General features: G+C 38.2%; 1 long non-coding RNA gene across 1 annotated transcript in view; it reads left to right on the top strand.

The window, feature by feature from the left end:
- Positions 1–22910, top strand: part of LOC131512264 (uncharacterized) — a 258516-nt gene extending 235606 nt beyond the window's left edge. Inside the window, exon 5 of the long non-coding RNA XR_009262057.1 lies at positions 22844–22910. This is a non-coding gene — a long non-coding RNA (uncharacterized LOC131512264). The remainder of the gene's footprint in view (positions 1–22843) is intronic.
- Positions 22911–26249: the final 3339 nt, after the last annotated feature.

Genomic DNA, 26249 nt, shown 5'->3' with positions numbered 1-26249 from the left:
TTCTAGTATGAACCACTCCTTAACCTGTTTCTTTTCACTTTTCTATATGTTACATTTTTAAATGCCTAACTTTTTTTTTTTTTTTAATATCACGAAAGGGGCCTCTGATGGGTAAGGAAATAGAGCAAAATACTTTCAGTGTACAAGTGCCACTAATGACTTCAATCACCTGCATTCTCCTTAGCCACTGCTTGGGAATGCTAAGTACTCCATTCCAGACCTCATAGCCAACACTCTGTCCTCTGAGGGAGTGATTTAATAGGTGACTTCTCCACTAGAGGGATTTTGAGACAAATTTTATGAGAAGACTTTATATTTGAAAGGACTATGGAACTGTGAACACTGGCAGCCCAAAACTGCAAAAATACGTGGCAAGATTGGAAGCAGCTCTTTCCAGGACAGTGGGGTCTCAGTAGGGCCTTAGGTGAGCTTTTTTTTTTTTTTTAAATAATTAACATTTCTATGGAAGAAGAGAAATTGTTTGTTTCAAATTGTTATTCTTAGATTGCCCTCAAAACAGAGAGGCATTTTAAAACTCTCCTTACAATGGAATTATCTGCATGAATTTTGCCTGTAGGGTAATCAGCACTAGTGAACTCAAAAGGAATCAGCATTTTCTTATGACTCAACCCTGCTGCAGCTTACTGTTTTTCCCCCACAAATATGTAAATATTACCCAAAGGTGTTGGAGTCAGGAATAGCAAATACATGGTACCCATTCCTGTATTTTCCCCTCCACACACAGCCAGCCTTGATAACTAAACATGACACTCTTTTCCCTGGTTTCTTTGAATCCTTCTCTGTGTATCTTCTGGGCTACACCCTCAATCATATATAGAGTTGGCACGTGATTTCTTAGTGTGCGTGTGTGTGTGTGTGTGTGTGTGTGCATGCCACAGTCTCCTTTAGCAGTATGGAATGCCTGTGGATTCTTATTATAATAAAACTAATAATCTATTTCATTTGTCAAAAAAAAATTCGTGCATGAAACAAAATACTTAGGAATATTGTGACATGCAGAGACCAAAATATTTTTTATTTAAAATACAGTAATAGATTTGCTTTTTAATAAGCACACTAAAAACACCATGTGCCAGTGGGTTTTATAAAAATTACCTGATTTGAACACAGCAATGAGTATAAATAATTCATCTGTATTATGTCCAGTTAGAACATGATATAAACATTTCTGTAATTTGTACTGTTGACAGAGTCACAGATGGCACTACTAATTTTTTTTCCCATCCAAGTGAACCCTAAGTTAAGCATCCTGGGTGTGAGGGATCATGAAATTTGGAACCTCCTGATTTTTAGCAAAAGAAATTTTTAGACCAGATATAATGAAAGAGAATTCAGTGATTGTTTTCCTTATGGCATAAGAATTTCTCATAATAAGAAATAGGGAAAAACTCTGAAGCTCAATATTAAAGGTTAGTAAAAACTATTAGTAAAATTAGCATTCATAATGTATTTTATTATTTCTTTTTTATTTAGGAGAGAGAGCGCAGGCATAAGCTGGAGAGGGGCAGAGGGAGAGAGAGAATCCCAAGCAGCCTCCATGCTCAGCACCAGCCTTGTAGCAGGATTCTCGCACAGAAAGTCATGACCCTGAGGCTTTTCTTTCTGGGAAGCAATTTCATTTGTGCCAGCACTGGTCAATTGGGTTCCTACCCAAAGAACTGAGGCCTGAATGCCACGTGGCATATTTTTTTTATACATTTTCTATTTCTTTATCTCCATATGTGGTAGCACACAAACATGTAATCTGATTAAGTGGTCTCATGTTACAAGTTCATGAGGGATGTTGTGACGTAAGCGCATAGCCAGGTTGCCATGAGGATTTTTTTTCTCCTCTTCTTAGGGAGGGGACCCTACCACAGCCTGATGCCCCAGGGCTAGATCCCAGGACTCTGGGATCATGACCTGAGCCAAAATCAAGAGTCAGATGCTCAACCAACTAAGCCACCCAAGCACCCATATTCATAATATATTTTAGGCCTCTGTTGCCTTTTATCGTTCTTTTTCTTGGTTTTTGAAAGGAGACAGATCTTTCTAAAGTTGTAGTCTTTTTTTTTTCTTTAAAAAATTATTTTTAAGAGCGAGGCAGAGAGAGTGAGACACAGAATCCGAAGCAGGCTCTGTTCTGTCAGCGTGGGGATCGAACCCACAAACTGAGATCATGACCTGAGCTGATGTCCAACGCTCAACTGACTAAGCCACCCAGGCGTCCTGCCAAAGCTGTGGTCTTAATACCAGCCAAAATCTCGATATGGAACATACTTTGTGATTTGTGGATATCCGGAATATGGCAATAAAAATGACATATATCCTAGTAAATGTTGGCTATGTAGTTCTATATTAAAAAAATTCTTTCCCTTACTAGTCCTGGAAGATGGCTTCTATATTTGGATTTCAGTCTAGACCAATAGGGAGTTGGATGTGACAAGCCCTGGAATGTGAGGTCCTCTCCGCTGAGCATAAATAGTCAACTCTCAGGAAGATGGATGTGTGGCCCTTGGGTTTGTAGCTGATCTGGGCCTTTTTAAGAAAAATCAAGGGATTGGAGGCCTCAGACGAAAATGCAGGGCTTAGGTCAGACCTGCTCTGACATCATACTCCCTTTCCTTCTCTAGTAAATTGTTACTAAGGAAGCACCTTCTCCTTGTGAAATTGGCCTTTTTCTATCCACCATTCAGATGTGAAAATTAACGAGCAGGAAAGGAAGGAGCTGTGAAGTTCTTTGAGAACATCTAGCTATTAAGAAAGTTGTGCCAAGCAAGGTAATAGCTCTTTAAGGAGGACAAAACAACAACAACAACAACAACAACAACAACAACAACAACAACAAAGCAACCTTTCAGAGGAAAGAAATTCAGAAGAGGACATAGTAATGTAACCAAACAAGTCTTGTCAAGTTTTAAAAAGTACAATTTAGAAAATGAATGGTTAGAAATGCAGTGGGGGCATGTTCATCAGCAAAATGCTATAATGTTTGAAACAGTATCCACCATCACAGCCAGCCAGGGGCCTATCATTACTGGTCTAGCAGGGCATACTTTGTTGGCTATCCTAATTTTCTTAAAAATCATTTGTTTTCCACTTTTGCTTTTCTTTCCCTATTGAAACTGAAAAGAGAGTAAATGGAAAATGAGTGGAATAAATTAATTTTCTTTATCTGAGAGAAAAGTTATTAGGCATTATATACTTTTAGCCATAATAAATAGCATATGTAATGTGGGGAATTTTACCTGATTACTGGCATAGTTCATCATCTTCCAAGAGCAACCTGGCTCTCGAAATGCAAAATATGTATCTTTAATAAGCCATTTGGGAAATTCTGCTGGAAGGTATTTGTTAAGCTGACTGGTGTGACAGTTAGGCAGTTGATTCATACACAGGGTCGCCTGGCCAAGGAAACCGCATTTTACCAACCCACAGAAGTCTTCACGAGCCTGAGCACTTTTTTTGCCAGCCCACTTAATCCTGGAGGAGGCCCATGTGTAGACTATAGTAGCCCTCTCTGCTCCCAGATCACAGGCTCACCACAGGCACACAGGACTCTGGAAGCAGTGTGACATGATTATCTGCGAGGCAGCACCAGCCGGGTGTCTGTGCATACCGACATGGGTGGTTCTCTCTCTTCAGTGACCCCAGAAAGGCAGGAGGAACCAGGGCCATCCCTAGAACGTGGCTTTTCCAACACAGCAGAATCTCTCTCCACCTGATGTCCAAACCATCCATTTTTGCTCAAGCGATTGCCCAGACACTAGGTGTTCCTATATTCCCTGCCAGTCTCCCAGAGGGCTTTTACTTAACCGTCTTGGTTTCTATACAGAAGCTGAAATTTCCCCTGTGATAGAAAAAACAGAAACACTTTTTGCCAGTCTTGGCTCATCCTTTGCTTCCAGTGATGCCCATCACATGGATCTGGAAGACCCCACCGCAGAAGCTCTTGCCAACTAGTATCATTTTTGTCCCACTAATAGAAGTTGCAGACCTGCTCTGAGTTATTCACGTTTGGGTCAGCCACGTGGGCCTCAAACAGGGTAACCTTGGGCTGGAATTTGGCGTCACAATCTGCGGCTTCTGTGTATGATTTCTGAGTGGAGGGGACATGCCCGGCATGCGTGTACAGTCTTTCATGAGTCATCCTTTTGTATTGTGCTGGTTGGACCTTGTCTTGCTAAGCACCACTTAGAGCTTCTGTTGGTGGGTCGTGTTGCCTTCGCTTGAAGCATGTGATGTGCTTAAGGATCACATATCCAAGCAACATGGCCTCTCTTCGCTGAGGCCACCGAGCCTCTTACATTTCAGTAACTCTCCCAGTGAAAAACAAGCCCTTCTGCAGGGCCTGTGTCCTTAGAGCAGGGAGCTTCACTGCTCTGCGGGCTCAGTGGAGACCATAGAGGGAATGAATAGAATCCGGGTGGCATTGTTACTGGCCTTGGCATAGGCCCCCGGTGTAATGTGATAATCCCAGCCCTCCAGCCCTGGGGAGGAGGCCACGGTGTACCTTACTCAGGAATCAACTTCTGACCTCCTGGCTTTTCTACACACACCCCCCTTTGCATCCCCAAACCAATTTTCTTTAAAACGCTAGCTGCTCTGTCATAAATTATCCTTTACTTAAGGGGTTTGGCTCCTGTGTGAGTTACTGTGGTTTGAAAAGAAGAAGAAAAGAATCGGAACATCTTGGTTTAGCCAAGATCCAACCCCTAACCAAGGAGAAGTGAAAACAGGCTAGAAAAGGCAAAGTGAAAGGGCAGGGAGAGGAGGTTTACTCACATGCTGTTTTCAGATGGAGGCTCATAACTAGCTGCTGGTATACTTTTTTACAAGTGTCTTTTTCCATACCTGCATTTCTCTGGGGAGGGGGCTGAGAAGAAGAATGTGCCTGTCGGCAATAGTTCGCATTGTATTTTTCACATTTTCAGATGTGTTGGGAGCCCTGGAGCCGCTTCTCTGCCGTGTGCTTGACAGTCCTGTGCTTGAGGGAAGCAGGCCAGGGAGCAGAGCCTTGGGGGCGGAGGTCCCCGAGGCCCACGGGGGTGATGTCGTGTCGGCTAGCAGCACAGGAGAGAGTGAGAGTGAATGCACCAACAGTGTGCCAGCCAAGAGCTTTTCCCTTGTACCACTGCCTGGTTTCACAGAGGAAATGAGCTCCTTTTGTGTGTGATTTAGGAGCGTTTCTATGTGCTGTCACTGGCTGTTTAGCAGGGAAACCGAAATGAACTACATGCCCGCTGCAGTTTAATGGTTTACTTTGATCCCAGTTGTTTCAGTCCTCTTTGCAGGAGCATAAGTCTCTTTAGGAATTTTTTTTTTTTTAATGTTTGTTTTTGTTTACTTATTTATTTATTTATTTATTTATTATTGAGAGAAAGAGCACGAGTTGCGGGAGGGGCAGAGAGAGAGAAAGAGAGAGACACAGAATCCAATGCAGGCTTTAGGCACAGAGCCGTCAGCAAAGAGCCCAGCACAGAGCCAGCCCGGGGCTGGCTGCTAGCACCTCTCTCCCAGGCACTGTCCCCTGACCCCCTGAGTGGTGGTGTCTGTACCGGCTCCATATGTGCAGCCAGTAAGTGTGTGGCTTAGGACGGGGCCTCGGCCACCTCCTCCTTGTGGATTTGGCCTCTTGGTAGCACTCAGTGGCTGCAGACCATCGCCCTCCTGTGTCAGCCTTCCCTGTCTTTTCAGGGTCGCCTAGCCTTGCTCCGTGAAGTGCTGGGCCCACTCTCTCCCACTTAGCCTGTGGGCCACCTAGGGAGTGAGATCAGCTTGAGCACAACGCTCAAGGATTCTTCATTGCCTGTGATGCCCTATCTTGTTGGGGTCCAGCCCAGATGGGTGTCTGGCAGCCTGAGAGGCAGCACCTTGACTTCTAGGGTCCTTCTCAGGTCTCCCACCCTTGGGACAAAAACCCAGAGAGGGACAGTCAGGAAACACATGTCCACTTGATGTGCCTTCCCGCCTTGGTGTCCCTTGATTTTCTTCAGGAAAACGATGAAGGGATGGGATTTTCCTTCACCTCCTTCTTCCTCTGTACTCTAGGTAAGCCTTCAACAAGAGCACTTGGGGTATCATCTCCAGAATCCCACAGAAGTCAATTAACTGGGCCTTCCAGGATTGCTTTTAATGTGCTAAAGAGTGCATAGAGGAATTTAGCAAAGCCTCTCTTTCCATGAAGCCTAAAATCTCCCCAAAAAATGAAATTCCCGCCCTTGACCTCCGAGATAAGAAAATGCCACAGAGTATGCATTCAAAGAGAAAGTAAAAATCATCAGTTTAATATTTTCTGAGGTATTTTCAGTATTTAAACCTTAAGTGGCCAGGACTGCCACAGTGCACATCTCCTGCAGGGTGAGATCCATGTTCCCTGGAACGGAGCTGTGTGTCACTGTCATCTGTTCTTACCTTTAAATGCATGTGTCCATCTGTAGTGGAGCTGTGAGGGGAAGAAGAGGATGCCAGGAGGTAGAAAATCTTTCTAGAGTGAGTTGTCAATCATATTCTTAGCCATGGTTTTGTAATAATGTGTGCTCTGGTAACGGGATAATAATCAGGAAAGAGTTTCATTTAAGTTATTAAGCACCAAGAAACTCTATGTGAAATATATTTTGACTCTACTTTTCCTTGACTTTCTTTACCAAGAATGCTTCTACTTGGCACCAGAAACCAGGGATGTTTAGTGTTTAATCTTTCAACTATGCCTATGCTTCAAGAAGCTCCTGATCCTTCTGTGTGTCTGTCCTCAGCTTGCGTAGACAGTCTGTGCTCTAGGCTTCCTTTGGCAGGTTTCTAAGGCAGTTTAAAATGAATATAAAAATAAATGACATGCTAAATTGTACCCGATGAGACAGTGAATTATGTCAGTTAGAGGTGTTATTTTTAAAAAGAAAAAAAAAACATAACCATACACAATATTATTTTTTCTCATTAAAAATGAAAAGGTCATATCGCATAAGCTTCTCTGAATCTTGATTTCCTTACTGAACCACACTGGAGAAACACCTTCAAATTAACGAGCATATCTCTAATGTGTTCCTTTAAATGCTGTGAAATATATTTTATGAATGTAACGATACTTTCAAGAATTCCTCTTTTGATAAACATTCCCTTTATTTCTGTTTTTTCTCACTGGCATAATCCTTCATTCAAATACTTTGTAAATATATCCTTTTATATCTTAGTGCCATTCTTTCTGTAGAATAAATTCGTAGCAGTGGGATTGTGTGGATTACAGTACATGTATTTTTAAATTGATGAATATTGCAGATTGCTTTCCAACAACAACAAAAAAAAGAAAACTCTAACAATTCACATTTCTAAAAGCAATATAGTAGAATTTTTCCTGGATCTCTGCCAAAAATAGGCATTCTCACTCTTTCTTTTTGACAATCTGATGGCTGTAAATTACCTCATTGTGGCCTTAACAGGGTTGAATGCTTTTTGGTATTCTGCTTTCAGAGGAATCTTTATGTATTTTACCCCAGCATCTGTTGGGTTGTTTGCTTTTGTCGTTGTTGTTGTTGTTAATTTATAAGACCTATTTGTGTAATGAAAATATGAATCATTTACCTGTTGGGTTTGTTGTAAATATTTTTTTGCCAATGTGGTCTTTTTTCCCAACAAAATTTTTAATTTTGAATATTTAGATAGCTCCGTAATTTCTTAGTGTGTCTGGGCTCCCAGAATTGGTAGAGCATTCTCTCCTGCCTCTAGGATTGTACATGAAGCATTTTGAAAGGCTTTGATTGTTTTAATGTTTATACCTAAGTCTTTAATCCATCTGGAATTTGTTTCTGCATTTGGTGTGAACTAAGGGTCCAACTTAATTTTTTTTACGGATGGACAACCAGTTGTTCAAGCTCCATTCATGAAATAAATGACCTCTTCCCACTGAATGAAATATCACCTTTGTCCTATATTAAGCTCCAATTTATATTAGGTTTTATGTCACTTCACCCCTTTTTTAAAAAAATGGTTTTTCATTTATTTTGAGAGAGAGAGAGAGACAGACAGAGAGAGTGGGGGAGGGCGGGAGAGATTCCCAAGCAGCCTCCATGCTCAGCATGGAGCCTATTGTGGGCTTGTTCCCACAACCCTGGGATCATCACCTGAGCCAAAACCAAGAGTCGGATGCTCAACCAACTGAGCCACCCAGGAGCCCCTCTTCCCTCTCTTTTATTCCACTAACTTACTTGTCTATTCCTGTGCCACAGTTATTTCTGACAAGGCAAGTTCTCCCTTCATTAGTCTCAGCGAACAAGAAGAAATGTAGGGAAGAATATCCACCAGGTTGCTTAATTGGTTCATGAGAGGTGAGATGAAGAGGTAATGGAGAGTTTGTACAGGATAAAGAGACAAAGGGCAGAGACAAGGCAAAGGAAAAAAAAAAGACTACAGAATAAAAGCTGTCCATGAAAAAATAGTATGTTAGATAAAATTCCACCCACCTTTTTCTTCCTCCCATTCCGTAATGATGTTGTGAATATTAGCAGTGAGATACATGACCACCATCGTGATCACGTCCAAATGAGCATCACTGTGTTTCTGCCAACTGCTGTGCTTGGTGAGGCCCGTGAGAAAATGCCTGAGATCTCTTGCCTATGATGAGCTTTGAAGTGAGTTTGAACAGTGAATTCAGAGATGAACACAGTTGATAAAAAATGGCCCTCTGAAAGGCGAATCTTCTTTTCTACAAAATGATCAACCATAACAACTTATTAACAGCAGACCTGGACGTTACCTTGGAAGGTTGAATATCATGATGGATCCAACTCATTATTGCACATTTGTATTGCACTCTTTAAATAGCTAAGTGCACAAAGAGAAAATTGTTTCAGTTTGAAAAAGCTTGGATTTTTCCCTTGAGTGAACGGATTCTTTCTGCCTCAGGAGGTTTTATTTACACCAGCTCTCCCAAGGGTCTCTCCATCTGCTCATTCTTCCTCCCGGCCTCAGTTAGTGTTCTGTGTGAAGAGTACAGATTTACATAATTGGCTATTCCTTATTGGAAGGGATGTATTTTAACCCATTTTGGGAAGTAGATAGTAAAAAACCCACACTGTAGATTTTTGGAAGCCTCATTGTTTATTTCTTTTCTTTCACATTCTTTTTTTTTTTTTTAATTTTTGTTGCTTCTTCAGTCTGTATGATTTTTCCCCCTTATTTACTTAACCCTGATTATATTCTTTATGAAACTGTTATAGACAGACCCTTCATGTTCTCGTCAATGAGAAAGTATTATTAGAATCCTTATTTAGTGTTTAGGTTTTGTGTTAAAGGAATGGTGTGGGAAAATTTAACAAAGTCATTTTAGTAAAGCAATTAGCAGTCATTTCATTTGTGATCGTTAATTGGGGCAAATGAGTTATTTGTAGAATTAAGAGGGCATAGAAAAATCGAAATGCCCACTTTCTCTTTTTCTGCTTTGTATTACCTATCGATATAGGGTTTTTATATTTCTCCTACTTGAGTGATTTATGTATAATTTCCCTTGAACAAAGGTAGATATTACAGATTATATTTCTTTATAATGATCTTTTTTGAATGTTTAAATTAGAATCATCAGAAAGATCTGTATGAACCAGAGCTCTGGATTGTTAATAGGAAAAAATATGTTAAGAATGGTATATGGCATGAAGGTTTCAAATTAAATACATTTTGTTTTGAAGAAAAGCTGCCATTGCCTCTGCAACTACATCACAAGATAGATTTCAACCCCCCTTGCCAGCTCTTCTGTGGAATTTTCAGACAAAGACCTCTTAATTGGCTGTCAGTGAGTAACACCTCATTCTTTTGCATCCAGATGATGTGGAAGAAAGAAGGCATAAACTGCACAATGGAATATCGTTGGAAATTGTCTCATGGACACAAGCTTTGATTCCACATCTGTAGACCTGACAGTAAAGGAGAAGATTCCCCTCCCTTCCTCTCATCATTCTTCTAAAGCTGGTCTCAATTCAAGATAAAAAGCAAGTTCTAAAATTTAAGATTATTTTAATATCAAAGGAAGGCCATGAAAACCGCATTTTCATCAGAATTACAGGCTCATGTTTTCTTTTTAAATTACGCCTTAAAAAGCCAACTCCCAAATTTTAGCATAGAAGCTCACCAAGGGTAGGGCCAATGTTTAGTTAGCCAAGGGTATTAATAATGAAGTGTGAACCTGACCTTGTTAGTATTTTAACACAAAAAGAATATTACTGTAAACCAAAAGAAGAAAATGTTTCTAAAACTCTTAAAAATAAAAAAATCAAAATTAAAAGCAACCTTTTGAATTTAGTTCAAAAATTTCTGAAATGAGTAAGACATAGTGAGAAAAGGGACTACATAGTAGGAACATATTTTTGAAATTAGTATCCAATATTTTTTTCTCCAAATATTTCCCATTTTCTCTCCTTTCTTTCTGTTTGCTAGTTGGTCAGGGCTCATTGTTTTCTAAACAGTTTTTGAACTGATAATGCCAAAGGCCCAAGATTTAAGCTAAACAGGTGGCATGGATTTGAGGAGAGTGGAGCTTTCTTTGGAAAACAGAAAAGATTTCCTTGGGCTAAGAATGAGAGAGGCTCTGCCTCCTGGAAGACAGGTCCTGGATCCTTCTTCCAGGATAGACCCATGAAGGTAGTCAAACACCAGTCGGACTGGGAGACACTGGAGAAGAGTTTGAAATCCATTACGGTGACATTCCAGTAGGATTCTAAATGGCTACCTCTGCACAGAACCACCAGAATGGTCCCCATGTCTTAGAGTACAGATTCTTTGGAAGTAGTAGAGAAGACCCATGTTAAAAAAGCCAAACAGAAAAGAGGGCTGTCTAACGTGCTTCAAGGATCACAGTGAGTGTCCAAGAAGATAATAGATACATACATACCTATGTGGACATCAGGCTTCAAGAATCAAAAGAATGTTTCATACTCTACTACACTGTCATACTTGGTCAGCCCCTGAGAACTTAGACTCCATGCAGAAAATAAAAGGGAGAGAGGGCCCAGGCATACTGTTGGGAATTAGCTTCTGTCATCTGACATGGGGGTTCAAAATGGAAATTCAGTTAATTTACAGACAGTGAAGTGATAAAGTCTCACTCAAGAGTTGGTAGAGATACGAAGTGGAATGGCGAGTATTAAAAAGATGTCCTAAGGGCTTCTCCGTGTTCTGCTATGAGATAGCCTGCAGCTAGAAGTCTGCCTTCAGTGAGGTGTCAATCTTTTTACTTCTATTTCATTTTCTTTGCTCTCTTTTCTTATGTATTTAAAAGTGTCTGCTATTTTACTGCTCGGAAAATAGTAGTATTTTAATATGTATCTTTGCTATGATATGATCTATGTAATACTTGAAAATGTTTGCTTTAGTTTACTTATCCTATTTTAAATTTCTTTGTTTTCTTATTTAAAAAAAATTTAAGTTTATTTTCAGAGAGAGAGAGAGAGAGAGAGAGAGAGCAGGGGAGGGGCAGAGAGAGGGAGAGAGAAAGAATCCCAAGCAGGGTCCCACACTGTCAGCATGCAGCCCTATGCGGGGCTCAAACTCACAAACCATGAGATTATGAGCTGAGCTGAAATCAAGAGCTGGAGGCTTATTGGACTGAGTTACGCAGGTGCCCCTCTTTGTATTCTTCAACGTTTCTCTTTGCCTTGCGGTTTTCTTGTCAATGACATTTTTCTTTTTCCTGTGTTCTTTCAGATTTCTTTTCACTTTACCTGATGTTATTAATTTCAATAACATCTTTCTGGTTTTGTGTTTTGAATATATTGGTAGTTTTTTCATTTATCTTAAATTTTCTTTTGCTGTTATTTATATATTATTTTTCCTCCCCAAATATTTTATCTTGCTGATGTGTCTGCTTTTTCTGGGTTTTAAGACATAATCCTCTTACTCTTGTACCTTTTCTATATTCTGTTGCTTTGTTTTTACTTCCTTTATCTTGAGGGAGTGTGACTTATTTTCTAAATAGCAAACAAGAAGCAAAGTTCAAAGCATGGTAGCAGTGGAGTGGACCCACACACTGAACAGAGAAGACTAGAAGGGTTAAGTTGAATGGAGGGTGATATCATCTGGCCAAGTACAGGCTTGCTAATGTTGATAGGACATTTTGTCAAGTTAAAATTATTGTAGCCTTCGCTTGTCACTTATGATTTTTAAAGTAATCAGTTGTCTATCTGTCCATGAGTTGGGGAAACCCTCAAAGTTCTTTTGAGGAAAAACTTGGACCTGTTCATGGGTTGACCTTTGACTCACTTCCATTCTACAACACAGAGCCCTATATATATGTTTGTTGCACTTCCCAGTTCTCAGAAAAGAGTAGCAGTGCTAGGCTGAGAATAAAAATGTACATCTTTCTTATAGCTTCTTTCAAGAGCAGTTTGAAAATTGAGGCCAAAATTTGAAATATGCACCAAGCAATTCTACAATGAAGAATGAAGAATACATTCTATGGAAATATTCACAAAAGTACTCAAGGATGTTGGTAAAACATTGTAAGTCATAGATACAGTTTGAAAACAATCTAAATTCTCACTTAGTAAGATGTTTTATTTTATTAAGTATATACTACATATATGTTAAAAAACAATAACCAAGAAATTGGTCCTTTGGGTCTAGCAACATTAAAGATTGAATTTCTGAGGGTCCCTGCTCTTGCAAATAGAAAACATTCAGAATAAAATATGTATTTTAAAATGATTTCAACATATATCCAGAAAAAAATATGTAGGAGCCAAAAATAAATTTCAAAAAAGCCAAAATGGTTAAGTATAAAGTGATGACATGGTGGCCTTGGGAGGATTTCATTCCAAGATCTAGGACCAAACAGTCGAGAATAACAATTTAAAAACACTTAGAAAAAGGAATTTTACTCTTGAAACCTTTACCTATAGAAGTCATCTGACATATTTTTTTTTAAGGAGAAAAAATGTAATGCAGATTTAGTAATAATTTCTGGGGGAAAATGAGTATAAAAGGTCACAATTGCAAATGTTGGTTGTCATCATATATAAGCCTTTTAAATATCACTTGAAAAAGTTAGATAAGGATTTTGAGAAAATTATGGAAGTGGTATAATTTTTGAATATTTTTGAACCTCTCTACAAATGCAGACAAACAATCAGGCTGTCACTTTGGGGAAAAAAAAGGGGGCACTATCTAAAATAGAACTAGCAGATAAGGTATTCCTAACACTACAATTCACAGGAGGTAAAGACAAATCAGGACATTGTATAAACTGGGGGTAGGCAAATAATAAGAAGCAAAAAAACAGGAGTATTTAAAAATAAACAGGTACTGGGGCGCCTGGGTGGCGCAGTCGGTTAAGCGTCCGACTTCAGCCAGGTCACGATCTCGCGGTCCGTGAGTTTGAGCCCCGCGTCAGGCTCTGGGCTGATGGCTCGGAGCCTGGAGCCTGTTTCCGATTCTGTGTCTCCCTCTCTCTCTGCCCCTCCCCGATTCATGCTCTGTCTCTCTCTGTCCCAAAAATAAAAATAAAAAACGTTGAAAAAAAAATTAAAAAAAATAATAAACAGGTACTTACTGGAAAATATTAGAGGCCAATTTGAAAACAGCAGCTAAAATAGGGAAAAGTTTTTATATACCAGCTTGAGAATGAGTGCAAGGTATATGGTAAGGTCCAGAAAGTCCAGAGCAACACTATCAACTCTCAAAATGAAACACAAACCTATGAGAAACTGACACGAATGTAATGTAAATTAGGCAGAACCGTGTCAGTAGGAGCAGAAATAAATTTATATAAAACTGGAGGAGGGGCACAGAGCCAAGGGATTGTCAGAAAGTAAGACAGTATAGCTTCTAACACTTCATTAGAACTCTACTACTAGTAGATGCTAAGTGATGCTAGAAAAGCTATTACAACCCATCCATCCTTCCTGCAAGTTAAGGAAAACTAAATTGAATTCCATGTCTAGTAATTATGGGAAAGCAAGAATAAGGAGCATAATAATGTTTCTACTGAAAGTTGAAGCCAGGAAGACATGCCCATAAAATAAAAAGTATAACCTGATAACATAACATTTCAAAATGAGCTAAAAATTAAAAGTTGTAGGTGATATGAAAGAACAGCATAAATGAGACTAAAACAAGAATAAACATAAAGAATAAAATTATTTCAGGGGTGCCTGGGTGGCTCAGTTGGTTAAGCATCTGACTCAGTTTCAGCTCAGGTCATGATCTCACAGTTCATGAGTTCAAGTGCCACATCAGGCTCTGTGCTGGCAGTGTCGAGTCTGCTTGGGATTCTCTCTCTCTCTCTCTCTCTCTCTCTCTCTCTCTCTCTCTGCCCCACCCTGCTCACTCTGTCTCTTAAGTAAATAAATTTTAAAACATTTAAAGAAGAAAATTATTTGAAAAATAAAGTCTAGAATAAACATGAAAATAAATGAATAGCACCAATAACACCTGAAAGTAAATAGCAAGCAAAAAGAAAACAAAATTTAGGATGACACAAGAATTCAAGAAAAAGTGCAAGATGAAGATAGGCAAAGAAGGTCCAATATACATATAATTAGGGGTCCTTGAATAAGAAAACTGCAACAATGGAAAAGAACGAGTACTAAAAACTGTAACTCTTGAAAATGGTTTTGAAATAAAAAGACAACTATACATCGAAAGAAATCACCATTTATCTTGAAATTTGGCCTAGAATTATGTCACTTAAAACATGAGCAGAACTGTCAGCTATAGTGAAATTACTGGACTTTAAAGAAAGAGAAAAATGAGCACTAAGAAAAAAGACCAAGACATTTATCAAGAAAAGAAAATTTGATGTCATCAGACTTCTTGATAGTAATGCTTTATGCTAAAAAATAATAGTCTTTACTCAATAAAAGAAAATGTGAGCCAATCACTTTATAATCAGCTAAACTGACTTCCTGATAGAACTATTGCACACAGTTATGAACGTGCAGTAATTCAGGGAGTATTTTTTTCTGAGGAATTTACTAGAGAATGAGCTTTAGGCAGTAATAAAGAACAAAAAAGTTGACATAATACTGATAATGAAAATTAAACATATATTTACATACATGGTAAAACCATATGGTAGTTTTATAAGAAAACATATAGTGCTTAATAGCTACACACTCTAAAAATGAAAACATGTTATAACTATCAAAATATTAGGGAAGAATAAAAACTTGAAAAGTTTAAGAAGCTTACTGATTACTTCATAGTTATTATTGGGAGTACACTAATATTGTTTCAACTTAGATGTTCAAGGAGATGCAGGGAAAAGAAAAAAAAATAGTATCTTGTAATATTGTTCTATTTTCTTTCTTTTTTTAAAAAATGTTTTATTTATTTTTGAGACAGAGAGAAACAGAGCATGAGCAGGGGAGGGGCAGAGAGAGGGAGACACAGAATCCGAAGCAGACTCCAGGCTCTGAGCTGTCAGCACAGAGCCCGACATGGGGCTCGAACTCACAAACTGTGAGATCATGACCCGAGCCAAAGTCGGATGCTCAACGGACTGAGCCACCCAGGTGCCCCTATTGTTATATTTTCAAATAGAAAATAACCAAATGTAGGGAGGGTGCTAAGTATTTTATATAACATAAAACAGTATGGCAGAGTTGAGGCCAAAATATGGATCATATCAAAAAAGTAAAAGAGATTAATTGACCTATTAAACATTTTCTGATTGGTGAACAAAGCAACATCCAAAACTACATTATATATGAGACAGACCCAAATGAAAGAGATTCAGAATGGTTGAAATTAAAATAATTGTCGAGGACTTATCAAGAGAATAGAGCAGTGGTCAAAATATTGGTATCTGATAAGGTAGAATTTAAATTGGAAAAAAACTAAGACATCTTTCTTTCTTACACAATACACAAAAATAAATTCAAAATGTATGAAAGATCTAACTGTTGGATAGGAAACCATCAAAATCCTCTTTTGACATAGGTTGTAGCAAGTTTTTTCTAGATATGTCTCCGGAGGGAAGGGAAACAAATGCAAAAATGAACTATTGGGACCTCATCAAGATAAAAAGCTTCTGCACAATGAAGGAAGGAATCAACAAAACTAAAAGGCAACCTTGAGAATGAAAGAAGATATTTGCAAATGACATATCTGCTAAAGGGTTGGTATCCAAAATATGTAAAGAACTTATAAAACGCAACACTCCAAAAACAATCCAGTTCAAAAATGGGCAGAAGATAATAGACCTTTTTCCCAAGAAGACACAGAGACGGCTATAACAGACACATGCTCAACATCACTCAACATCGCTCAACATTAGGGAAATACAAATAAAAACCACAATGAGATATCACCTCACACCTATCAGAATAGCTAAAATCAACAACACAAGAAACAGGTGTTGGCGAGGATGCAGAGAAGGGAACTGCTGTTGGTGGGAATGCAAACTGGTGCAGCGGCTCTGGAGGACACTATGGAGGTTTCTCAATAATAATAAAACTCCTATCAGCAATTGAACTGCTAGGTATTTACCCAAAGGGTAAAAAAATACTGATTTGAAGGGATACATGCACCCTAATGGTTATAGCAGCACTGTCAACAATATCCATATTATGAAAAGAGCCCAAATGTCCAATGACTGATGAATGGATAAAGGTGTGACATATATATATATATACACACACACATATATAATGGATATATGAATATTACTCCGCCATCAAAAAGAGTGAAATCTTACCATTTGCAATGATGTGGGTGGAGCTAGAGTGTATTATGCTCAGTGAAATAAGTCAGAGAAAGACAAATACCATATGATTTCACTCATATGTGGACTTTGAGAAACAAAACAGATTAATATGGGGGGGCATAAAAAGGCAAACTAGAAAACAGATTTTAACTATATACAACAAACTGAGGGTTGCTGGAGGGGAGGTGGGCCGGGGAGGATGGGTTAAATGAGCAATGGGTCTTAAGGAGGGCACTTGTGATAAGCACTGGATGTTGTATCTGCACTAGGTTCTGCACCTGAAACTAATATTGTACTTTTTATTAACTAACTAGAATTTAAATAAAAACTTGAAAAAGAAAAGAATTGCTGTATGAAGACCATAGAAAAACAAACAAAACAAACATGAAAATAAAAAGACATAAATGTACTTTATAAAACTTAAGGCTAAAATTCACAATGAAAATAAAAAATTACCTGTATTTGCACAATCACAGAAGCATCTTTTACACAATAGGAGATTGAATGGGAAATAGACAAAAGGTTAATAATATAAAAAATTTTTAATAATGTTTAAAATCCAAAACAGATGAATTAGACTGAAAATTAATGATGATATAGAACCAAGCCAGCAAATATTTTTTTTAAGAGGCCAAACAGTAAGTATTTTGGAATTTATGGACCATACTGTCCCTGTTGTAAGGACTCAATTCTGATATAGTACAAAAACAGCCAGAGACTATACTTAAATGAATAGGTGTAGCTATTTTCCACTAAAACTTTATTCACACAAACAGGTTGGGCCAGTCTATAGTTTGCTAACTAAATGTAATATTATTAAGGGTTCCTATGTGAGGAACTGCATGTAGGAACCCTTAATAATATTATACACAAACACACACACACATGTTTGCATATATATCTTTCTGTGCAATTAAATAGATCAGATATAGCTACCTAATCAAAAAATATATAACAAATATATATATACACACACATATATAAGGTGTGTATATATATATATATACATACACACACACATATACATATATATTTTTTTGGTGTATATTTATGTATTTATATATGCATAAGGAACAGTCAAAAATTGACCCTAATGTAGGCCATAGAAAAATCCATTAATCCCAAGTATTAGATATGGTACAGGAACATTTTCTTTCTATAATGCAATTAAACTAAAATTAAACTAAAATTAATTTCAAAAAAAAACCCCACAAAACATTCTCACACTTGGAAACATTCCATTAAATCCTATATCCATAAGACTAAAAAATGGGAAATAAAGAATTTAAAAATCAAATTTAAAAAGTTAAAAACTAAAACAAATAAACCAAAATAATCAAAAGAAATTAACTAACAGTATAATTAAAATGTGAGCAAACAAAAATACCTTAAAACCAAAAGCTGTGTCTTTAAAAAAAAAAATGATGTCACTAGCTAACCTGATCAAGAAAAAGAGGATAAAGTATAATTTGTACACAATCATGAAGCCAAAAAGATAAATCAGCCTAAAAAGAGAAAATTTTTAAATATTTTAAGAGACTACACAACTTTGTACAAATACTTTGAAATCCTAAACTAAGGGATACATTTTAGACTAAATGAAAATGACCAAAATAGAAAGTACCTAAGTCCACCCCTACAAAAGACACCATCTTCCAATGGTCTCATGCAAGAATTCAACTAAGACTTTTATGATGACATGACTATTAGGCTCCTTAATTATTTGGGAGATTTTGTGCTCTACAAAGGAAGAAAAAATTGAAGTTTACTTTTATGAAGTGGGTATCATATTTTAAAAAGTACTTACAAGATTGTACCAGAAAAGAAACAACAGACTAATCTTACTTATAAATATTGATACAGAGGTCTCAACTAAATGTATATTAGTGTATTAATACTTGTCATTATGTTACCAGATCCTTTTCATTATGTTGCCTTGGTTAAGTCCACATGGCTTCCTGCTTGTAACCTCCTGTCTGATCTTCCTGATTCTTGCCTGTTTCTTCTTATCAAAGGTTTTCCAGATTCCATTGGTACAGTAAAAAAGAAATATGAGCAGGTAGGGTTTTGCAAAGATGGTTTAATATTAGAATAATAAACATTAAAACCTGTCATACTAGTGGAAATGCATTGCAAAATCATATGATCATTTCCACAGATGCAGAAAATTCCTAGGGAAAAATCCAACTACTCATGTTCAAAACCCTCAATAAAATGGAATTGATGGAGACTTCCTAATACAAATAAAATAGCTCTATAACACAATCCCATCTTATGATCCAGGAATTCGCTTCACAGTAACATAGGTCCGATATTATATATACGGTAGCATTATTTAGAAGAGCAAAAAGCTGGAAATAATCTAAATAGTCATCAGGAGATACTGAAATATTTTCATTCATCAGACTGTTGTATGGTAGTGAGTATGAATAAACTGGCACTAGAAATATTGGCTATCTACTAATTTAATCTATGTCTGTGTGACTTTGAACGAGCTACCCAGTTTCCCTGGGCTTTTGGTATTGTTGTCTGTAAAATGAAGACAGCAGTATCCACCCTGCAGTGTGGCGATCAAAATCAGAGTCAATATATGTGTAAAGCTCTTTGCACAGTGTGAAACATGGCAGACACTCAGATGATGACTATCTCAGGAGTGCACTCATGCTGCCAAGTTACTTCACTAGGTTATAGCAAGAGAAACAAATAGAGCTTTATTAATAAGGCAGAAGTTACCACATCCTTTCATTGTGTTGCCTTAGTTAAGTCCACGTCTTTTACTGCTTGAATTACTACGGTAACCTCCTGTCTGATCTTCCCGACTCTGGTTTATTTCTTCTTATCAAGGGTTTTTCAAAGTTTGGGTCACATCCCATTCGAGGGTTGTGATATCAGTTTGGTAGGCCAAGGCCAGAATTTTAAACAATTAAACAATAGAAAATATCAGCGTATCACATGCTGTACAACTCTATTTTGTTTTGTGAAGTTATTCTTAATTCTGCTTCTGTGTTTCAAGGGCACTAGGTTGTTATGTAAGAGCATTTACCATGGGTGACAGAGTTTGATATTTCTCTGCATATGATCCAATCTGTACAAGTCAGCCAGAGTGATCTACTGAGATGCAGATCTGGTTTTGTCACTTTCTTGTTTATTCATAAATGGCTGTCAGTAGCTGTCAAGAAACTGTTTAAGTGGCTCCTGGGTGGCTCAGTTGGTTAAGCATCCAACTCTTGATTCGGCTGAGGTCACGATCTCACGGCTCATGGGTTCGAGCTCTATGTCAGTCTCCATGTTGACAGTGCGGAGCCTGCTTGGGATTCTCTCTCTCTGCCTCTCTGTCTGTCCCTCTTCCACTTGCAGTAAATGAATGATTCAAGCAACCAATGAATGGGAATGCTTAAGTTCCTTACATGCAAGACCCTTCAAGATCTTAAGCTATTTTCCAAGCCCTGTCTCCTCTCCATGGTCTCTGGATTACTCCATACGGCACTATAATGATCTATTTGTAGCTCACTGGTCAAGTTATACTGTTGGCATTCACACCTTTGCACAAACAGTCCCTCCCCCTGGTTACTTCTTTCCTCCTTGAGTGACTAATGTTTCCTGTTCATGCTTTAAAATTGAACTTATGCCTCTTCTTTCAGGAAGCTTTCGTGGTTCTCTGTCTCATCTGGGATCCACAAGCACCATATCATTAACTTTACAATGATACTTGTTACAAAGTATGAAAATTTTAATTTCTTAGTCTGTGTTATCCACCAGAACATAAGTTTCTTGAAAGTAGGGTGTTTTATTTACCTACAAATCTTCAGGTAACAGCAAACTGGTGCCTTCCAGGTCCTCAGTATGTTTGTTGATTGACTTATTGATTATGCCTACGTGGGTAGCAAATGAGAGATTTTGGTATACATGATGAAAATATTAGGAATACATTTGTTTTGTTTTTAAGTTTAAAATTTGGCCTGTAATTGATGTCGGGTATATTATTTTTTATTGTAAGGCAAAGAAAAAAGAAAGAGAACCATTTTGAGTCATTGATACAAAAGCTGACATAGATATGGTTACTCTTTGATATATTATAGTCTTTTGTCTATTAATTTTAACTAGACTACTATAGTTATGAAACCAAGGCTTTAGTGCCTTTGATATATATATACATGTACATATTATATATATATGTATATATATGTATATACATATATACATATACATATATTATATATAATATGTATGTCTTTTACATATGTATATTAAAGATCATTCCCTAATGTCTGAAAGCAGCAAGTTAAACAAAGTTTATTTGCAGAACTGCTTTTGTGGCAGCTGTCCCAGTAAACACATATCATACTTTACAAGGTGATAAGTCTTTTGAGCCAAAAGATATGTCAAAGCATTAGTTATCAAAGATGAAGTGACACATGGGTAGTGAAAATTCCTTTAGATAGATTGCCTGTGGATCTGATATTAATAAAATATATTGTTACTCTTCAAAGATGTATTTTCTGGGTTTTAGGCCATTTTGATTTTACATTTTCCCTCTCATTTCCTGTCTTTTGATCAGTCCTTTATGGCTAACAGCTTTGTATGAGCAGGGGTATGGGGAGAATAGGGGAAAATCAAAATGTGACGCTAAGTTCCTGATATTCATAAAAATGACAGTTGAGTACTATTTACCACTCACTGTCTGTCAGGCACTATAATAGGGGCTGTTAGATGTGCTGTGCATGACCCCAGTGAATCCACACACCATCCCTACAAGCTTTAGTTGAGCAAATTAAAGTTTGGCAAGGTAAAGTAAGCTGGATAGTTATGCAATTAGCGTTGGTTTCTTATTCTTTGTATTTTTTAAACTTTTTTAAATGTTTATATCTGAAGGGGAGAGATACAGGGTATGAGTGGCGAGGGGCAGAGAGAGAGAGACACACACACACAGAATCCAAAGCAGGCTCTGTGAGCCCAGAGCCCGACGTGGGGCTTGAACTCGCGAACCGTGAGGTCATGACCTGAGCCGATGTCAGATGCCCAACTGAGTGAGCCACCCAGGCACCCCGTTATTCTTTGTATTTTAAAATGGTAAAAAAATGATCAGAGAGAAGACAGAAATGAGAATTTGAGTTTAGTTTTGTCTTTGGTTTCTTCAGTAAAAACCTTCCTGTTCATGTATTATAGGGAGTATGCTGGACAATGGATGGCATACTGTACTTCGTAGAGTTTTTGCTTATTTGGTGCATTTTGCTGTACCGTTAAGAAATTAATAAAAATCAAACTGTGAATTGCATTCATTCATTCTTCCATTCACTCATTCATATTTTAGACTCTAGAGACATAAGCAAAAGTAGGAAATAGTAGAATCAGTGGATTAAGGATCTAGACTTGGATGTAAATTAGAGCATTGTAACCAGAGGTATGATTGATATGTACCTGTAACAATAAGAGAAAAAAATAGAATGGCTATTTTAATTCTTAACTCGTACTGTAGAAATGAGGGAACTTTCTGAAGACGTGACACTTGAACTGAGTATTGAAGAATGAATGGGGGTTGCCAGTTGATTGACTGCGAGTTGATTCACTAAAAGCATGTTAACAAATATGGAGTCGGTGGCAGCAGTGGCCTGAAAAACTGCACAGAACAAACATCTAGAGAGCTGATAAAAGCAGTAGCTAAGTGATCAGAGAACACTACAACTTCCAGGACGTTTTCTGTCCTGCAGGCTTTAAAGTCTGCTGAGATGACCTGTGACAAGTAAACCTGCTTGATGAATATTTGACAGCAGTCCAATGATGGGGAGTGAAGGAAATAATGGGAATAAAGAAGTTGACAACTGTTCTAAAACAGGAGGTGCCTTATCATTTTTATTTTTTCGCATAACGATGCAGTTTCCCTGAACATTTGCGGTTCATTACCAAGTGATGGGACAAAGATGGTCCTCCTTCTGTCCTTCATCCCTCCCTACTTGCTTCTGTACTCTTGACAATGACATTATTTAGAAAGACCAAAGAAATATAACTAATGATTATGGAACTTCTTGGAAATGCCAGTTTTAGGGAAAGCCCCCAAGGATCTAGGATCTTTCAGCTCTTTCTTTCTTTCTTTCTTTCTGCACATGCAAAATGATGGAAAACATAAAATCAAGTAAAGAACGTTTTTTGCTTTTCCAGATCTGCATGGTGCAAGTGCAAAAGAGACCACAGATGGAAGCCTGCTGCTCATACAGCTGTGTCTTTGTTCATACGAAAAAACCAATTGTGGGTGGGAGCAATGGAGGACGAGATAATGTTAGAATGCAGTGGCATTTTCATTATACCTACCATAATTCCAATGTTCTGTTCTGTGGCGAATTGTTTGGGGAGTTGGCTTGAAATTAGAATCCTGTCCCACAAACTTGAATCAATTAAAACAGTACTATATGGAAATAAACAGAGAAGCGAGTTTGCAAAAGATTTTCCAGTAATGTTTAGACTTCTTCTGACGATTCTCGGGTTGAGAGGAGAGGGAAAGGAGAAGGCCAAGATTTCAAGTGCCCTGTTTCTGTTCCCTAGGGACATCCATCGGAGAACATCTCTAACTCCTTGAACTGTTTGAACTGTTTCTGAATACTCTTACCAGAAGCCACCTTGCTGGCAGTGAATCCAATTTGCCTAAAAGAGGTAACGTTTTTCTAAACTTGTGCCACTGTCCCAATATTCCAGGAATGGAGACTTGAAAGCCAATGAAGTAGGTTACTCCCTAAATGTCATACCAAGTTTCATGTCATAAGTTGCTACAAGCCTTCTATGTTCCAGGCACAGGGATAAGTGAGACAGACACTGTCCTTACCCTCCTGTAGCTTATTGTGTGGTAGAGAAAACATGTATACATCAGTACAGTAACTCTTTAGTGATGAAAGCAAGTACCAAATGGTATGAGAATATAGTAGAGTAGTACAAGAAATACATAAAGAGGGCAGGAGAGGCTCACCCGGGCAACTTGAGGCTTGTATACTGAAAAGACTACTGTTGGTTAAGAAGGAGGGGAACAGAACTCCAAATAGAGGGAAGAGCATGTGTGAAGATTCTGTGGGTGAAAGGGGGATGACTTATTTGAGGAACTAAGAGAAGATCAGTGTGACTGGGGTAGAGACAGCTTTAGGAAAGGAGGCAGAGGTTGGACTGAAGAGGGCCTTGGAAGCCATACTAATGATATTTCACTTGATTCTAAAAGCAATAGGAAAACCAAAGACTTTAAAGAGGGGAGGGGCATGCCCCAATGTGAGCATTCTTTGAAGGTCCATTTGGTGATTGTGTGCAGGTTGATTTAAAAGATGTCAAGTCTGGAAGCAGATTTAGTCAAGAGGTGGTGATAGAATCTCACACATCCGAGAGAGATTTAGGAACCACCTCAGCAAAGTTTGGTGACCGATTAGTTGTGGATTAGGAAGGAGGAAGGGGTGTTAAGGATAACCTCAGGTTATCTCAGTGAACACATGGGTATTTGGTGTGTCATTTGCTAGCATTAAGACCCACCAGAAGGACTAGGCTTGGTGAGTGGGTACAAGGCAGAAACATTGTGAGTTCAAGTTTGGACAATTGAATTTGGGATGCCTTCTGAGAGATGCCCAGGTGAAGTAACAGAATAAAAATGAAATAGTGGAGGGCACCTGGGTGGCTCAGTCAGTTAAGCGTCCGACTTTGGCTCAGGTCATGATCTTGCGGTTTGTGATTTCAAGCCCCGCGTTGGGCTCTTTGGTGACAACTCAGAGCCTGGAGCCTGCTTCGAGTTCTGTGTCTCCCTCTCTCTCTGCCCCTTCCCTACTCACACTCTGTCTTTCTCTAAAAAATAAATAAACGTTAAAAAACAATTAAAAATAAAAGAAATAGTGCAGGTGTTGGAGTAAGATGAATCTGAATGTGTAATCCATCTTCTGCCACTTACTATCCAAGAGACCTTGGACAAGTTTTTAAATCTTCTTATGCCTCACTTTCTTCATCTGTAAAATGGACATAACAGTCACACTACCTCTACTGAGTTGTTGTGAAGATTGAGAGTTCATACTTAATGGTGTGGGCATGAGATGAGGTGGTATAGGAAGCGGAATTGTAGGTGAGCTGAGATGACTCGTCATCTTTTTTTTAATCCCTTAAAGTTTTATAGGAATGTATATGTTACACGTATACTTAGAAACAAAGCAAATAGTAAAATATGAAAATGTATAAAAGACTAAATTAAAAATATGCATGTACAGCACTTGGCATAACACTTGGTGAGCAATCCATGAATGTTAGCGGTCTGTAGACATAGGGACCTAGAGATCAGAGAGAGGTCTGATCTAGAGAGTTATAACTTTAGTAGTCCCTGCTGTTCTGACAGTAACCCAAGTAACGAGTTGAGGAAATCATCTGGAGAGAAAATGTTGAGTAAAAGAGGGCCAAATGTTGAACTTTGAGCAATCCCAACTGCTAAAGATCAAGTAGAGGAGAATGAATCAGCGAAGGAACTTTAGAATGGGGCAGCCAGCATAGGAGGAGGAAAACTCTGCCCATGTCGGTAAGGTGAGCTTGCATTTGGAGGAAGACTCAAGTGATATGGCATGTTGCTGCAAGCTATAATGAGGGGGAAAACAACAAAGTGTGCTCTGGGTAAACTAAACCAGAGACTGGAGAAGGCTCTTTGGATTACCAGGCAGAAACCTTTGTTGAGAAACTATCCGGTTCTTTATATTAAAGCAAAACTTGGCTTCTATTCTGGAAATGGAGCCAGTCGGTCACTTGGAAGTTGAATCCATTATGTCTTATGAGATTCTCCATCTTCAGGTAGGTGCTACTTCAAACTTGGTCAATTTCTATAAAATACAAAAAAAAATCACTATGTCAGAGAGGAAAGCAAAAAAAGTACAAAGAAAGGAAATTTCACTCATTTGTTCTGTTCATTCATGGTTCTGGCCAACGAATAACCTTTAATTTTTTTTAAGAAAAATTCTTTTATTTTCTTGAATTACAATCCCATAGATACCCATCCCTCACTCCCATTTTCTTTTTTATAAAAACTGACACTTTTATATTTGGAAAAAATGAGGATTGTCTGATCACTTCATTTCAGATAAGTGGAAAATTTCCAAAGGGAGAGATGTGTTTAATTCTATGCCCTGTTTTTTACTTGCATAGTGTTTTACTGTAAGACCCTGAAACATGCTAGTTTTACTGGGGAGTAAAGTAATTAGCCCTAATCACACCCTGGAGAGAGTGGAAATGAAAGAAGTAAATGGGTTGTGATGAATCTGTAGTTTCAGATGGCATTCTGAAGGGGTTGGGTCCTAGCTCTTGATTGAGCTTGGATTCTGAGCCAAGGCAGATGAGGAAGGAAGAGGAGGGTACTTTAAATCACCCCTCCTACTTTGCATCTGTTTGTTGCATCAAGGGTGCAATATAGCACAGAGTTTGATGCAGTGTTTGGCACTCTTAACTTCCTACTAGCCCAGTTCTGAATTCCAGGCAAGTTATTGACTTCTATGACCATGACTTTTCTAATCTGTGGCTTGGAGATTAATAGTCCTGCCATCCTCACAGAGCTTTAGGAGGAGTGGATCGG

The sequence above is a fragment of the Neofelis nebulosa genome, chromosome 1 (assembly GCF_028018385.1).
Source record: "Neofelis nebulosa isolate mNeoNeb1 chromosome 1, mNeoNeb1.pri, whole genome shotgun sequence".
NCBI classification, from domain to species: domain Eukaryota; kingdom Metazoa; phylum Chordata; class Mammalia; order Carnivora; family Felidae; genus Neofelis; species Neofelis nebulosa.
Note: the sequence above shows the minus strand (reverse complement) of the source record. Positions and strands in the feature narration are given on the sequence as shown.